Genomic DNA, 17,315 nt, shown 5'->3' with positions numbered 1-17,315 from the left:
AGATAGAAAGGTGAATGAAACTTCAATATTGTGCCATACACATTAGTCATGTCACTGGAAACTCTTATGGCACCATAAAGTAAGTGAAAGGACCGTCAACTTTCATAAACATTAATTGTTGATGGAATATTTATAGCAAAGTAAATTTGCTGGCTAACCATATGGTCACAGATATGTCCTCTGAGAGAATTTCACTTGCTCATTTTCCTAGACCACCCAGGTACAATTGTTCTGTGGAACCAAGATGTCGCAGTCCATTTCAGCTATTATCAACATCACTGATCCATCCTTGCATTTGATTTTAGGTTTAGTTTGAAGGATTTTTCTTGTAGCATTTTTGGAAAATTGCAGCCCTTTAACATTTTCACTTCTGAGAATTAGATTTGCTAAAGACTAACATTGTTGAGACATCTTACTCCTTGGCTGGATACAACCCCAGGACTTAGCCAAGTCACACCTGTGATTTGGAGAGGAAATTCTAGGATTTTCTCTAGATTCATGTTCTTTTTCATATGACCTCAAGATATGGGTGAAATATAATGGGTTGAAATTTTGGCATGGGTTTCAGAGAGCTCTTCCCAAGCCTTCTTTGAAGTATGGTGAAAAGGTCACATTGTAGCTATTGTGCATATTACCAAGAAAGCCATGATCATTTTACCTGGAGACAGAGGAGTTTTATTCTCAGGTGTTGCCTAAAATTTATGTCTCCTCTCATTCCCAGAGGTTATACTGCTTAGTTTCACAATCAGTTCATTTGCTTGTACACTCACACCAGTTTAACAAAGCTAATACTGAATTTGAAGATAACCTCTGTGGTCTCATGCGTGGTCCTTTTACCTCTATCTTCTGTTTTGTTCTGCTGAGCAGTTTGGCTTTTGCCTGAAGGCCAGGAGAATTTGCTAATTCAATCCAATATGCTGACATTTTAAAATATGAATTCCTTCAAATTTTCACTCTCTGATGAAATAGGACATCTGAATCCCAGGGGAAAAAAGACTCATTGCTTCCATTCAACATGTACTGTCAACTCACCCCAAGGCAGACTCCTTGTCAGGGTTCCTAAAATTCCCCTTTGTATTTTTATTTTTATTTTTAATTTTTTGCCAGTCCTGGGCTTGAACTCATGGCCTGAATACTGTCTTTGGGCCTTCTTAAGGCTGGAGCTCTACCACTTTAGCCATAGCACCTCTTCCGGTTTTTCTATATATGTGGTACCAGGGAATTGAACCCGGGCCTTTGTGCATGATAGGCAAGCACTCTACCAATGGACAAAACTCCAGACTCCCATAAAATGCAACTTCTAACTCTAATTTTCTCATTAAATACAATGGAATGACAAGACCTGCTAGAAATCTTGAGACCTAGAGGAAATCAGAGTGGAATGTAGTAGCTTCTCCTGGATATGTATAATAGAAAGACAAGCCTGTTTCATTTGTATTGCCAGGAACTTAACAGCCCAAACTTAGCAGCTATAAAAATCATTTTCCTGTTCCTGGATTCTATGGGTAAGTAGTTTAGACAGGACATGGTAGTGATGGATTGACTCATACAAGCTTCTCAGTGTCTGGACTTTAGCAGGGAGACTTGGAGCCTGCAAAAGAGTGGGTATCTAGGGGCTGAAGTCCTGGAGGTTTTGTCACATGTGCAGTAGTGGTTGATGCTGGGTGCCTGTATAGTTTCATCTGGGGCTGCAACTGGAACATACACTTGGTCTTTCCATGTTGCTTGGGCTTCCATTTAGGATAAGGATTCTAAAGATTAATATCTGGCTTAGCTGGTGTAGACCCTATCACCATTTTTGACCCAGTTTTAATGCTGCATTCTGTTATTACAAGAGAATCAACCCAACTTGAGTGGAAGAAATTTGAGATTTTCCTTTGGATGAGGAAGGGAATGGCAAGGCTTGGGAAGAGCGTGTATGTTGGCCATTTTTAGAAGCCACACTGCAGCTTTTTAATGATACTTGAATGAGTTATTACAAACCCTTTAGGTACCCATCCATTTCTTCCTTTACATCTACTCAAGTCTTCTCTTTTTCACTTCCAACTCTGCTGCTCATTGTACCTTGTGGAACAGACGAAACAAATGAAATTCCAGAGTCTTCAATATTATGATTTTAAATAGGAAAAGATCTGCTGTAAATTATTTTTCTTTTGAGAATTAATAAGTTATTCTAGCCAAAAAGAGCCAAATATATTTGAACCTGGAATTGCATAACTTCAAACTGTCAAGAATGGCTATGAACGTTTGCATGTTTTCTAAATGGATTGCTGTGTTTGGACCGAGATAGTAGCCTCTGTGGTAACGGGTGAACCTACTAGACCAGGCATACTAGAGGCATTCTGCTAAACTATACTCATCAGTTTAATTTCCCAGCTTATTATAAAAATGATTTGTCAGACTCAGAGTTTGTATTCACCCATTAAAAGTATACACCCTCTTAGAATTCCCCAAGTGCACTTAGCAATTAGCAAAGACAACGTAAATAGTTAATGAAACTCATCAGACTTACAATAAAGATGGCAATGTTGCTAAGTACTTTGTAGAGATCCACTTATTTTTTTCTCATATCATTTTATATATGAACAAAGCCTAGGATAATTCTTGAACTTGGTAGACGTGGTTCAATTTTATTAGGAAGTCAATAACGAAATTATTGTCCACTAATATTTATTCTTTTACTATTATTTCATTTTTCATTATTCCTAATATAGTGTATATGGACTTGTGTGAGCATTTATGTACGTTCTCTCTCTCTCTCTCTCTCTCTCTCTCTCTCTCTCTCTCTCTCTCTCTCTCTCTCTCTCTCTCTCTTTCTCTCCATGGCTCTACAGTTCAGGATCTTCAGTCTTCAGGCTTTTCCAGCAGTCATAAGAGCTCCATTTTGGCTAGCTCCACCTGATTGATGCTTTCTTTCTTTCTTTTTCTCTTTCACTTTCTTTCTTTCTTTCTTTCTTTCTTTCTTCTTTCTTTCTTTTTCTTTCTTCCCTTCTTCCCTCCCTCCTTTTCTTCCTTCCTTCCTTCTTGTTTAAAATGTTTCTTTTCCATTTTTATCTGTTTGTTGGGATCTAAAGGACTTTCCTGTATGGGCTGGCTTTGAATCACAAGCCTTAGATCCCAGCCTTATGAATGGCTAGGATTACAGGTATGAGCTGCCAGTAACTGCCTGAATTCACTTTTCAATGTTTCCCCAACTGTCTGAAAATTGACTTCAGAAACTTTTTATTGTTGATAACCATGGTGAAACACAAACTCTATTAGGACAGTTTGCATGTTTCATTTATTGTTGGTCTGAACGCAACTAGAACAATCCTAACATATAGTAGGCACATAGTTCTAGCATGCAATGAGTACTTGCTGGTTGTAGAATGTAGAGAGTTTAATGCGTTAACCTCTCAGAGATAATTCCAAATTTGAGCTCAGTGATTACAAGATGAAAAGACTGATAGACTGTTATGGTCCTGAAATTAGAGATATTTCTGGATATCCTTAGATAATAGAGTTGCTGACTATTAATCCTATGTGCCTGTCAGCTACCTTTTCTCTACTTACCTTGTTTGTTTAAAATCTATGCAGATGTAGGGCCTGGGAGTTTGTCAGTTGATGTAATGGGCCACTGAACACTTTATACTTTCTGGCATGACTTGATATTGTCTTAAAATAGCTTTTGTTATTGAAAGTGGCCTTGCTTTCATTTCTACTTGGTCTCTTCAACCTCTTTCTCCTCCAGTGGAGATGAGTTAGGAGTTTTTGCAAGGCTTTAGCCTTGGGTATGTAAAACTTACTTGCAAAGTAGATAACAAAATTCTATGAAGACCTTTGGAAGGGAATTCTGTCTGTTTATACCCAGACTAGGTAAGCTGGACTCTGCCTGTGGAAGGAAGGTCCAAACCTGAGCTGGTGACAGTTTTGAGACAAGGGCTGACACAACCCAGATGCCTCAGGATGGTGGATATTTGTATTTTTATGCCTTGCTTCTGGATTATACAACTAAAATGTCCGGAGACATGCATTGTTGCTATTGATATTAATTAAATTATGAAAATGATTTCCATTGCTTCCAGCTAACAGTTTTTACTGTGTTACTCTTATTTGTACTGCCAATTATTTATATCTATGGAGTAGAAAATTTCATATTTTTCCCCCAAAGTCACTAATCTAATGTGATTCTCCCTCAAAAATAATTCGGCTGAACTCATTTCTATCTTATTCTCCTTTATCTTGGAGTTCTTCAATGTTCATTAGCATATTAAATCCCAAAGAAACATTTCATGAGAATATATTTTTCTTGCTTAACTTACAATATTAAAATTTTTATCACTGGAGGAACTCCTGGCCTCATTTCTTCTTTTTTTGGGGGGGGTGTCATGGGGCTTGACCTCTGGACCTTGGGTGCTGTCCTTGAGCTCTTCAGCCCAAGGCTACCACCCTATACCTGGGCCTGGGTGCTAACCTTGAGTACAGCTAAAGGGCATCACCCTACCCCTTGAGCCATAGGCCCACTTTCCATTTTCTAGAGATTAACTGGAGACAAGAATCTCATGTTCTTTAGTACCCTGGCTGGTGTTGAACCTTGATCCTCAGATCTCAGCTTCCCAGGTAACTAGGATTACAGGCATGAGCCACGGCACCCCAGCCACATTTCTTTTCCTTTCTAAACATACATGAATATTTAAATGGCTAGGAATAGAATACTCTCAGGAAAATGCTGGTCTAGAGGAGCTAGTTTACTTGGTTTATTGCTGCCTGGGGTTAAATCTAAGGCTTCACACATTTTAAACACATTCTGTCTCTGTACTATAGGTCTTAGTCATTCTAGGACCTGTTTCTGTGTATGTGACTAGAAGCATATCTAGAAGAGTATTGGTCTTCTTGTAGCCATGGTTGATATTCCTGTCATCACTCACAGAATCTTTGCTGTGAATGGACTATTGCTGAGCCATTCCATTATATGTATTATTTTTCATGGTCATATCCTTAGAACATTCAAACTAGAAAAATATGAAAACACTGATTGCATCGCTGAGGACATGGAGATACACAGGCCACATGATTTGCCCAAGTGTAAAATGAATACAAGTCTGTCTGCCTGGCGCACTTTTGACCAGGCTTTGACTAATGCTGTTCCCTTGTCATCAAGTAGTCTTTTCTCATTGCTTAATTTGAATAACTTTTCTCCTCATTGTTCCCTTATGTACTTTTTTGTTGAGTTCTGCTTACATGTGCTGGAGTGATGGGAGCAAGAAGAGAAGGATGTGATGGATTATGCATAAACACCTTCAATAATGGATTACAAACATGGCACTGTGTAAAAGGGATGGATTTGGGTCAGGAAAGGGAAGGGAAAAAACACCCAAATGCTTCTTTCTGTGAACTTGCTGACAGTAAATCTGACAAAATCGTTTCTGTAGTTCTCTCAACTCTCTTCCTCCCTCATTTCTTACTCCAGCTTCATACATACTTTCCTCACCTTCTGAGGGTATCTGAAATGTCAATCCTAAAATTCCTGTTGATAGCCTTGGTAAACTTACTCTTTCAATGCTGTACTTCAACCCAGGTCTGGACTGTCAGATGCCATAATGTCTTGTATCAGTCTTCTAGTGTCCATATAGTGTGACAAACCAGAGGTCAAATTGGGAGTGTTTACTAGGAGGCCAGCAAATGCAGGCAGACTCTTGTTGCAAATTCCTGCAGCCCCATGAAAACTGAGCTATGAGAGCTGGAAAGGAAAGAAAGAACCAGAAAACAATATCAACAAACTAGATTAGCTCCAGTGAAGAGCTGAACTGGGACATCATGGTGACCAAAGGAGATCCAGGAGGCAGGACACAGGATATAGGACATGTGGCCCAATGTAATGGTGTCTGAGCTGGTCTGGTCTTAAATAGAGTCAGGTTGGGGCAGGGGTAAGATCCCAGAATCTTAAGAGTTCATGACCCGAGACTGGCAGGTCTAATAACCTTTTGTCCCAGTCCCTGGCCCTGCCTCCAGGAATTCAGGCATGTTTATCACCTAGGAGGTGTGAATTTCCTTTCTCCACCATGAAGACAAGATGGCACCATGCAGCCAAGATGGTGCCAGCCAGATCCAGCATCCCTACTTCAATAGTTAAAAATCCAATATAAGCAATTATATTTTACAGATCCAGTTTTGGAAAGGTATACTCAGTATGATCATTTTTTTAAAACCTAGTACTAGTAGTTCATGTCTGTACTCTTAGCTACTTAAGAGGCTGAGATCCAGAGGATCATGGTTTAAAGCCAGTCTAGGCAGATAAGTCAATGAGACTCTATTTCCAAAATAACCAGCAAAAATACAGGGCCGGAGGCATTGCTCAAGTGGTAGAGTGCCAGGTAGGCAAATATGAGATCCCGTGTTTTAAAGAAGAAGAAAACAATTTGCTATGTATTTTGGGAAAGGAAGTTACAATACTCTTTGTAGGACAAGTGTATACAATGCTGGCAGTCTTGTTTTTATTTGGGAACTCAGCTGTATGACAAATTTATGATTTGGGCACAATTTGTGATACAATTTGGGTCCATATACAACTTGAACAGAGAGATAACTACCCAGAGAGATAACTTCCTCAAGATAACTGCCATCTCCCATGTGGCATAGAAGTGCTTTATAAGAATGCTATTTGCCTCCTACGACATGTATACTCTAGAATCTAAAACTGCTGGGAACCAGTGGCTCATGCCTGTAATCCTAGCTGAGATCCGAGGATCAAGGTTCAAAGCCAGCCTGGGCAAAGAAGTCCATGAGACTCTTCGCCACAATTATCCACTAGAACACCGAAAATGATGCTGTGGCTCAAAGTGGTAGAGTGCTAGCCTCGAACTGAGGAGCTCAGAGCCAGCGCTCAGGCCCAGACAAAAGTAAAATCATTTACTTAGTTATCAAAAACATTCTCACATGAAAATGACTGCTTTACCTTTGTCATGAAGAATGCAATGACCACCTGCAGTTACTCTCCTGCCTGGATTTGTGCTAAGGTATACACATCAACACAGAAAGAAAGGCATCTAATAAGCACAGTATTATTGAAAAAAATTAGAAAAGCAAACCGATTTGGACAATATTCTTTAAAACATACTATCATAAAATCATGATATAAATGATAACAAAATGTGAGGAATTTTCAGTGGTCTGTGGACCACAGTTTGGGCCCTTTGTTCTGAGGGCTGCTCTGAATGCCTCAGCTAAATTGGGAGATAGAGTTAGCCCGGGCAGAGCACTGCATATACAGGACTCTCTCTCCTATACAGGCATCTTATACATAGGTTGTCTATCACCATCAAAACTTTCCTGTGTTGGTAAAACACCAAACAGGCCATATGCTCCTGAATATGTGTGGATTCTGCGCAGGGAAACTTTGTGGTTAGATTTCCCCTAGATGAATATAGATAATAACAGACATTAGAATTAGTATGGAAAGATGTGTAAACTGCAATGTCAACAAGTGTAGAAATAGAAATGAATAGAAATAGAAATTTTATTTTTTTGGCCAGTCCTGGGGCTTGAACTCAGAGCCTGAGCACTGTCCTTTGACTTTCTCAAGGCTAGAGCTTTACCACAATATTTTTTCTATGCATGTGGTACAGAGGAATTGAACCGGGTCTCTGTGTGTGCTAAGCAAGCACTCTACCATTAGGCCAAACTCCCAGCCACATTTAATCTTGTTTCTTTGTCTTTACAATCAATCCTAAGTCAAGTGGTGAAAACCATACAAACCACACAAAAAGGAATGAAGATAGTTGCCTAGGTTCTTTTCTCTGGTTTAACTGCAGAATGCCTGGCTTCCTTGAAGTGATGGCTGATGGGATGTCAAAGGTGATGAGATGGTATTCCTTCAGTTTTCATATTGCAAAAGCCTCCATCTTAGCCTCTTGGGGAGTGATTCAATTCTAGTCTTTAAGAAGCAAGTAAGGACTTTGGGCTGCAAACAAAGAAGTCATGGACACAGTTACAGCTTGTGAAAGGGCAGTTATGTATGCCTGTTGATTATCTTTAAGTATTTGTACACCAGGGTTTCAATTCAGCATATCACAATTTATCTTGATCAATGTCCCCTCGTGGGGCTCAAGGCGAATGGGTCTGATGAATGGAGAAAGGAAGGGAGGGTGAATGCAATCATAATATTCAATGAACATAGGTGAAAGTAGAGCCACAATGATGCAATGACAGTTTTACTCAAGTGCAGAAAAGGGAACAGGTTCAGTTAAATGGAGTCAGGGTTCTAGCGAGTATAGGTAGCTTATGCAACACAGTGTCATCTATCTGTGGGAGATGAACAGGATTAAGACAAGAAGTAGGAAGCCTGGACCTTGTGGTTCTCCAACTGCCAGGAACTGAATCCTTTCAACAGAAATATGAGCAGGCCTTTAGAAAACAATGAAACCAACTGAGACCTCAGGCAGAGACCTCTGTACCCATGCTGTGATTCCCGACCTTCAGATAAATGACACAGAGAGCTCTCTACTCTCTGGAAGCTTCATCTACCCCTAGTGTTATTTCTTACAGTACTGCATGAACCAAAAGTCCACAATAGCTTAAACTAACTGCATCATTCCAGCTAAACTCCAGCCTTCCCCTCGTGCACTTCCAGCACTTAGATGATTTCACAGGTTAATTTGGGAACTGTTCTTTTTCTCCCCTGGTCTGGGACAGTTTCTCCTTGTTTCCTTGTTGTTTATGACACCAGTTTGATGGGTTGCTGTCAGAAACTTGTGCAGTGCTGCATAATTTGGGGCTTTTGTGCTGTTTTTTGTCATCATCAGACTGGGGCTTAGGTTTATAAGAAGAAGAATGAAGAAACTGAATGATAGAAATGTTGTTTCTTATTAGGATGGTAGTTACCTGAGTGTATACACTTGTCAAAATGAAACTATATAGCAGCAAATGTATATGTTTTGTTCTCTGCAAATTACACATCACCTCAGCAAAGTTAGTGAAAATAGGTGGTTCACATCCATATCTATCTGTCAATATGCCTGGGATAATTAATATTCAATTTAATCCTCACTGCAAAACTAACTAGCATCTTTAACATTCACAATGTATGCTGCATTTGGTGGCTCAAGCCTGTCACTGTGGCTACATGGAAGGAAAGGGATCTGAAGACCTTGGTTTGAGGCCAGCCTAGGAATCAAAGTTTGTGAGACTCCATCTCAACCAAGAGCTAGGTGCATGATGGGTATCTGTTAACCTTCAGTGATATCTGGAATAGAAGGGTTTGTCGCCCTGACTGGTTGGACATAAAGCAAAGCACTACTTTGAAAATAATTGCCATAAGAAGGAGCAAGAGACTGTTCACATGGTAAAGTACTTGTTTGGCAAACCTAAGGCCCCGAGTTTAAGCCTCATCACAGCTTAAAAGTAAATAAGTAAAAATATAAATAAATAAATAAAAATATTCAGCCAGGTGCTCTCATGGCTTCCATCTGTAATCTTAACTACTCAGGAGGCTGAGCTGAGGATTGAAGTTTGAAGCTAGCCAGGGCAGAAAAGTCCATCAAACTCATCTCCAATTGACCACTCAAAAACCAGAAGTGGTACTATGGCTCAAAGTGCTAGAGTGTTAGTCTTGAGCAAAAGAGCTCAGGGACAGCATCCCTGAGTTCAAGCCCTAGGAACGACAAATATATATAACCACTGTCAGGCAGTGCATGCAAATTTCCTGCAAGTCTATAAACATAAGATATCATTTGTAGTATTTCTAAACTTACTAGAATAAGAGATTCTTTTTATACTACCTCAGAATCTGAGATACATCTGGGAACTATGGTTAAGTAAATTACGTTTAATTGTATAGTGAAAACAACACAAGCTATTCAGTCTTTCAACTATGGCTGACAAAATATTGCAGAAATTAAAGTGGAAATGTTTCCCAGGTTTATCACGTTGTGATAGGTGTGAGTGTGAAAATGTTATAGCATTCTGGACCTGGATTATATTTTGTGTTTGATAAACTGCGTACTTTCTTGCATCAAGTATCATGGAGCCTATCTGAAATAGAGAAGATTGAGAGGGTCAATAGATGGATGGAGGAGACCAGCCCTTCCTAAGGAAATTCTGAGCTCTTCCTTCAGGGCAATGGCTACTGAAGAGGGAGGGGTCTCACTCAGAACCATTACTGAGTACTTGCCTCTTGGCTACCTATGTACCTGAATAGATTCTTGAGAGGTCTCAATTTCTGAGGGGATGAGGAGGTGGAAAATATGGGGTGATTTTATCTCACGAGGTAGTACTTCCATCTAGGGACACCCGGCAGTTATGTTTGACCTGTTTTTGTGTGCACACCAGTAATGGGACTTGAACACGGGGCCTTGTGTTCTTGCTTAATGTTTTTCCACTCAAGGCTAATAGTGCTCTACTACTTGAGCCACAGCTCCACTTCTGGCCTTTTGCTGGTCAATTGGCAATCTTCATGTGTCAATGACCTGAGTAGCTAGGAGTACAAGGGTGAGCCACCAATACCTAGCCATTAAAAAATGATTCAGTTATCAGCTGCAAAAGGTGATCTCACTACACACGCTACCTTGTGTCTCTGAGAGCTTAGACTGCTCCTTGATTAGAAGGGTAAAACGGAATTAGTTGATTTGTATCTTGAGTTATGTTGTGATGCTTTAACAAGATGTACTGTCAGGTTATGCTTTTTAACTTGTTTTCTATGATTCATGGGTCATGTTTACAATCATATCAACAAAAGCAATTTTCCTCACCTGTAGCATAAGTTCCATTATACATTTAGACACTAAGACAGTATTGAATTTGTTCATGCTTTTCTGAGTGGGCTTCAGATCCAAAGTCTGCAACCATAATGATTTGTAGGGTTTGGAAAAGTTGTAAATCTCACTGAAAACATTCATTTATTATAATTGGGTTGACTAATTCTCTGCAAGTTGAGTCTGTATCTTGAGATCTGTCTACGCATGGTCCAGATAATTGTGGGATGTTGAAAGGAAACTGGACAGGAAACTGAAGTTGCTTCCTGGAGCGGGCATGTGGCCTAGTGGCAGACATGGGTGAAAGTCTTGTGTGGTGATATGGATGTATCTTAGCTGGCAGGAGAGGCAGAGATTCTGGTCCTGCAGAAAGGTGGAAGGCACTTGTTGCAGTTGAGAGCAACCACAACAGAGCCCAGGAGCTGTATGTATGAGGAAGACTAATAGGAAAACCTCCTAGGAATTCAGAAAGCAGGTGATACTCATGCTGTTTCTTGGCTTCTAAGTTCCAAGTTGGATTATTAATATTCTTAGAAGCATGGGAGCTGAAGAACTGACTCATATCAAATTCACTAGACCGGAATGGGTAAAAAGCTAAATATTCCTGTTTTGCTCTCCAGAAAGAACTTACAGCCTAATAGGTGTTCTAATAGTACGTCAGATCCTTGACCCTGCTTCTTTTCTTTTTGTAGACAAATCTACATGGGAACCAGACTGGAATCATTTGCCTCCCAGGGCAGATTTGTTCTGCTTAGCAAGTCTGTGGTTGGCTCCATATCTCAGTGTCTGCTCTGTCCAGGAATAGATTTCTGCTCTGTCTTGTCTACCCAGGGCAGGAGATACACTGTCAGAACCTACTCCTCGTTACACTGTTTTGTTGCCTATGTTATTCACCACTCATTTTCGTCTCGGTTTAATATGATCGCTTATGGCTTATAATGCTTAGGCATTTTTTATGGTGCACAGTGTGATATTTCAGCACACATGTGGGCCACATGGACTGATCAAATCCAGGTGACTCTCATCACTGTCTCCTTATTTCTTTTCTTGTACTGGTACTGGAGTTTAAACTCAGGGCCTGGCTGATCTTCCTCAGCTTTTTTGCTCAAGGCTGTTTCTCTACTAGCCACATCTACAGTTCCAGAGTCACAGAATCTCTCATCAGTGTTGGCTTTGAACCACAATCCTCAGGTCTCAGCCTCTTAAAATTACAGGTATTAGTCACTGGGGCCAAGTTTCTTCTCGTTTCTTTTTATCTGGAGTAGTCAAACTCTTCTCTTCTAGTGTGTTGAGTGACTGCAGCCTCTATGTATGGATAGAATCTACCCCTTCAATTTTACTGTTGGCTCATTATCTCTTGCCAGAGACTGTGTCTTTCTGGTTCTGGTCAGACATTGCTGGCCTGAGAATCTTTAGGATTTTTGATTGCAAATCAGTATAATGCAGTTCTAACCTACAGAAATGTTTTAGCCCGTAATTCACAGAGCTTTTCCACTAAGTTTCTGGAGTAGGTAGGAGAGTTTCAAGAGAAAAGCCCTCATTGTTAAACCCAAGCTCTTTTCATAGTGAGCAGTGAAGCCAAGTAACAAGAAAGTCTGTGAGCACAGCATTTAGACTCAGGCAGGAAGACAGCACTACAGAAAATTCAATTTTTAATATTGCAGTTGGCTTTTTATGTGGCCAAGGTAACCCTGATCTTAGGCCAGCTTTGGAACTGCAGATGCATGCAGCAAAATCATTGCTATTTCTCTTTTTTTCTGCCCTCTCTCTGCTTTTCATCTTTCCTCCCTTCCCTCTTTCCTGTATCCTTCCTTCTTCCATCATTCCTCTTTTCCTCATTCCTTAATTCTGACCCTCTCATATTCCTCCTTCATATTTATTCTTCCCCCCTCTACCATTCACTCCCTCCCTCCCTGGTTCCTTTCTCCCACTCTCTTTCTCCACTTCTGCTCCCTCTCCCTCCTTTCCTTCTTTACTCCCTCTTTTCCTTTATTCCTCTCCTCCCCTTCAACTATGAAGGAAGAATAAGGTTTTCATGCACAGTCAATACAAATAATTTGCTAGGTATTCATTCATGTTTATCTAAAGGCATTAACACTCTTTACCTGAAACTGAGGCTGTCATTTATCTATCATAGCCATACTTGTTCTTAGAGACTTGGGTTCTAGACTGGCTTTCATATGCTTGGAGATCTTCCATACATTTACTCTTGCATTTTCAATTCTGTCTGAATCTGCTCCTCGGAACACAGTTTTTGCCATTGTTTATCTTCCTTTGGTCTCTGCCCTTGCTTCCCATGGGCTGATGCTGCATGTCAGATTCATTTTCTTTACTGATTGCCTCATCCAAACATTTGCTGCAATGAAAGGAATTGACAAATCTAAAAAGTTCTTAAATATTTCAGAAAAGTAAATAGCAGATAAATTTCCTAAATAGTTAATTGTCGGGACTTCTCCTTCTGGGAAGGTGCAGTAGAAACATTTTCCTAGTCCTCCCATGAAGTCCAACTAACAGCCCTGAAAATTCTACACAGAATACAAACGACACATAAGACCACCTGGAAGATGGAAGGAGACTGGCCAGAGATGTGGAGACTGGAGTGGCAAGATAGTGGCACATTTCCTTCTATCATATGCATTCTAGACTTGGAGCTGACAAGATGAAAAACCTAAAGACACTACTGCACATAAAAAAATGAGCACAGAAGTTTTCTGTTGCCAAGCATGGTGGTACACACCTGTAAGCAGGAGGCTGAGGTAAGGACATCCAGTTTGAGGCCTGCCTGAGTTCCTTATCAAGAACCTATGTTGAGGGCCAGGAGTTTGGCCTAGTGGTAGAGTGCTTGCCTAGCATGCATTAAGTCCTGGGTTCGATTCCTTGGTACCACATACATAGAAAAAAACTGGAAATGGTGCTGAGGCTCAAGTGGTAGAGCTCTAGCCCTGAGAAAGCCCAAGGACCAGGCTCAGGCCCTGAGCTCAAAGCCTAGGACTGGCAAAAAAACCCCCCAAAACCCAAAAAACCTTAAAACCTATGTTGAAATACAATTTTGAAACAAGACTGGGAGATGTAGTTCAGGACTAAAACACTTGCTTGGAATATGTCCTAGGTTCAGTCCTCAGTACCCCAAAGAAAATAAAGTCTTTCTTGCCAAAGATCTATGAAATGAGTTGGCCATTGTTAGTTCACAACTGTAACCCTAGCTAACTCAGGAGGATGAGATCTGATGATTGTTGTTCAAACCCAGCCCAGGCAGAAAAATCTGTGAAACTACTATGGCCATTTACTCACCAGGAAAAAAAAAGGAAACAGAGATGTGGCTCACAGTGGTAGAAAACTAGCCTTGAATGAAAGAGTTCCAGGGCAGCACCCAATCTTAGAGTTCAACTTCAAGCCCAACAACCAAAAATAAAAGGATTTAGGAAAAAGACAGCCTAGCAAGGTAGAAAACAATCCTTCTGCAGACAAATAGCACAAATAAGCAAATAAAACAGAAAGAAATAAACTGTCTCCACCAGCATAGGCTGAGAGAGAGCCTAGATGCTCCTTTTCATAATCTCCATCTTTGAAGGTGGTAGTGTCAGAAGAGGAAAAGTGCTGGAGACCTACCCATCCAGCATGGCCAGAGACCCCTGGCTAAAGTTGAATTGTAGTCCTTAATGACAGCCCTAGAACCCATCATGGGCTGAAAACATCACAAGGTGAAAACATATCAAACACACTCAGCTTTCTGAGCACCCTTAATCAGCAGCCCATACCCCAGAGCAGCAAGTTATGTCCTCTTGTGATCTCTGAGCTGACAGGAAGTTGTTTTCCCTGCCCAGCTTGTCACTCACCTGACAAAAGATCTAACTCTCAAACTGGAATGACTGTTCCTACTGAAGGCACATTACCTCTGTACTATCATAAAGCCTAAAATTGGCAGCTGACCCCCTTATAAACTTAGGATATGTGCTTCCTTCTTAGCCAGCAGGGTGTTAAGGAATCCATGGAGTCCGAGGGCCATCTCCACTGTCCAGGAGCATGAGGCCCCATGGTCTGGTACCTGTGGAGGTTTGCTAGGTGGCAGTAAATAGGCCTCCCAGTCTGGGCAGGATGAACGGGAGGACTGGTAAGCTGGGTCTCATCTCCATGGGTTTCCACAGTTTGGAAACCTGAACTTCTACTCTCTGGTAGTAATGAGACAGCATTTGCCACCTGTGTGGCAGCCCTGTCAGACCAAGATAGAAAGGGAACAGTGCTGTAAGACTCAGGTTTCAAAAGAAAACCACTCATTGTAATGAGAACCAGAGAAACTTTAGCTTGATTAAAAATACTGGGGCTTTAGCTTGATTAAAAGTCCTGGGGCTTAAACTCAGGGCCTGAGCACTGTCCTTGGACTTTCTCAAGGCTAGAGCTCTACCACTTGAGCAACAGCACCACTTCTGGCTTTTTCTATGTATGTGGTAAACTTGGGTCTTTGTGCATGCTAGGCAAGCTCACTACCACTAGGCCGAACTCCCCACCCAGGAGTGCAAAGATTATAAAACAATTCTTCTAAAACGAGTATTTGAAAAAATAATTCCAAGTGCTCAAAACCAACAGAAAAGAGAACATTTCAGCAAAGAAATAGATCTTAAAGAAGAATCCAAAGGGAAATTTTAGAACTGAAGAAATACAAAAACCAGTGTTTTTAAAAACACGGGTGTCAAATGACCTAGCTATCCCACTTCTTAAGCGCATAACCAAAGGAATGATATAAGCTTCCAAAGACACCCGCACATCTGCTTTGGCTGCTACACTCTTCACAAGAGTCAAAGCCTGGAATCAGCCTCACTGCAACCTCCAAAGGGTCATTTGTATCCAGAATTCTGACTAAAATAGTCAGATGCATATCCTCACTGTACCTACATACATGTTTTATCCATGGATTAATTAATGGTATAGTGTTTCAGCTACTAGCCTTTCTTTACATGAAACTACCTGAAATTTTGTCCCTGTATGGCCATTTTTACCCTGTTTGTGATGTTTGTTTGGTTTCTGGTTTCATTTTAAGATGATGTGACCATACTAATATTCAGTCACATCAACAGTGTATCAGATTTTCTTTTCTCCACATTTTCATAAATGTAATGTTGCCCTTTTAACCCAAATGCAGTAATTCTTCACAAGATAGTGCTCATAAACATAGTTGCAATTAGGTGATTGGGCTGCTCCTAAATGGTCAGTTTTTCCACCTAGGGAATTCAGTTCAGCATGTTATAGTCATCATGAAATAGAAAGATTTTAGCAAGTATCATAGCATGCATTAAATGTAAAGACACTATCCTGAATGCGTCAAACGTAGGCAAGCAAGTAAGTTAGCTTTGTTATTACTCTTAGAAGTCATAAGATAAAAATAAAAATCATTGGTGATTCATTAATGAGGCCCAGTTCATGGCTTCTCTCTTCCTGGATGTTGAAATATTTACTGCTCTTGCTGGAAGAGCAATGAATGGTCCAGCTGGAGTCTCTATAAGGTATGGCTGCTCAGATAACGAAAACAAAACGCTTGACAGAAAAGAGATTGTTTATGCTTTCCTTTTATTGCTTACTAAAGGCCAACATTCTACTTTAGAGAGATCAATATTCTTGAATTGCAAACTTTTTAGAAGCCTGAAGGAAATGGATCAGGCTAAATGTTAACCCTCTCTCTGGTGGAAGACAGGGAGGTAGCCTTCACTTTGCAATCTAATTTTGCTCTGCTTTAGAAGAAAACAAATAATCTCTTAGGAGCCCCAGAGGAGACACATGATGTAGAATTGACATGTTTGCTAGTGTTCAAAGGCCCCTGGTTGTGTTTTCCAGCTCACTGAACTGTGAATGAAGGATCTCTTTATTACACTTCATTCTTAAAGCTTTGGCCTCACCACCATTTCCTCAGGGTAGCCTTCTCTCATGCCCAGAGCAGAGTCCTTCCTAATTCATGACTTTTGTGATTTCCTGTCTTCTTTGATACACTCCCTGTATGTTGAGACAATTCTGTCTTGTTTTCAAAACTGGTGGGAAATCACTCAATAACCACATGTATTGAAGGGCTGAGTAGATGCCCTCATCTTTGAAATGGGTCTTTTTGTTATTTGTTTGTTAGCATTTCCTAAACATCATAAGCTGGTCTGGGATATCTATAGAAAACTCTATCTTTTGCCCACAGCCTCACTGAAAGACATGCTTCTGGGATTCTGCCCACTCACAGCTATTCTCAGATCAAGTAGTGATGGAGGGAAAGCAATACTCAACTTCCAGACAAGTTGTAACTTTGGGATAAAGTTATATAACAGTTTTCAACGTGACCCACGTGGTGCTCCAGTTCAAGTATTGCAATCTACAGCCCATGCAAATCTGACCCATGACTTGTTTTCTTTAATCTCTGAGCTGAAAACATGGTTCACCTTTTAAACTGTGGGAATAAGATCAAAAACATAATAATGTTTCATGACATAGGGATTTGTATGAAATTTGAATTCCAGTGTCTATAAGTTTTACAGGGTCATATGGAGGTCATTTATGACAGTGTATTGAGAGCTAATTTTGCACCATGCTTTGGATTCAAACTTTTTTTGACAGACT

The 17,315-nt window shown here is 40.4% G+C and overlaps 1 long non-coding RNA gene across 1 annotated transcript in view; it reads right to left on the bottom strand.

Annotated features, from left to right (window-relative positions):
- Positions 1-7,687: 7,687 nt before the first annotated feature.
- The window catches only part of LOC150039364 (uncharacterized), a 66,204-nt gene continuing 56,576 nt past the window's right edge, over positions 7,688-17,315 (bottom strand). The window contains exons 2-3 of the long non-coding RNA XR_016534407.1: positions 12,833-13,083; positions 7,688-7,939 (exon numbers count right to left, since the gene is read on the bottom strand). This is a non-coding gene — a long non-coding RNA (uncharacterized LOC150039364). The remainder of the gene's footprint in view (positions 7,940-12,832; positions 13,084-17,315) is intronic.

This window comes from Megascapheus bottae, unplaced genomic scaffold (genome assembly GCF_031878675.1).
Source record: "Megascapheus bottae isolate mThoBot1 unplaced genomic scaffold, mThoBot2.hap1 HAP1_SCAFFOLD_40, whole genome shotgun sequence".
Lineage (NCBI taxonomy): Eukaryota > Metazoa > Chordata > Mammalia > Rodentia > Geomyidae > Megascapheus > Megascapheus bottae.
Note: the sequence above shows the minus strand (reverse complement) of the source record. Positions and strands in the feature narration are given on the sequence as shown.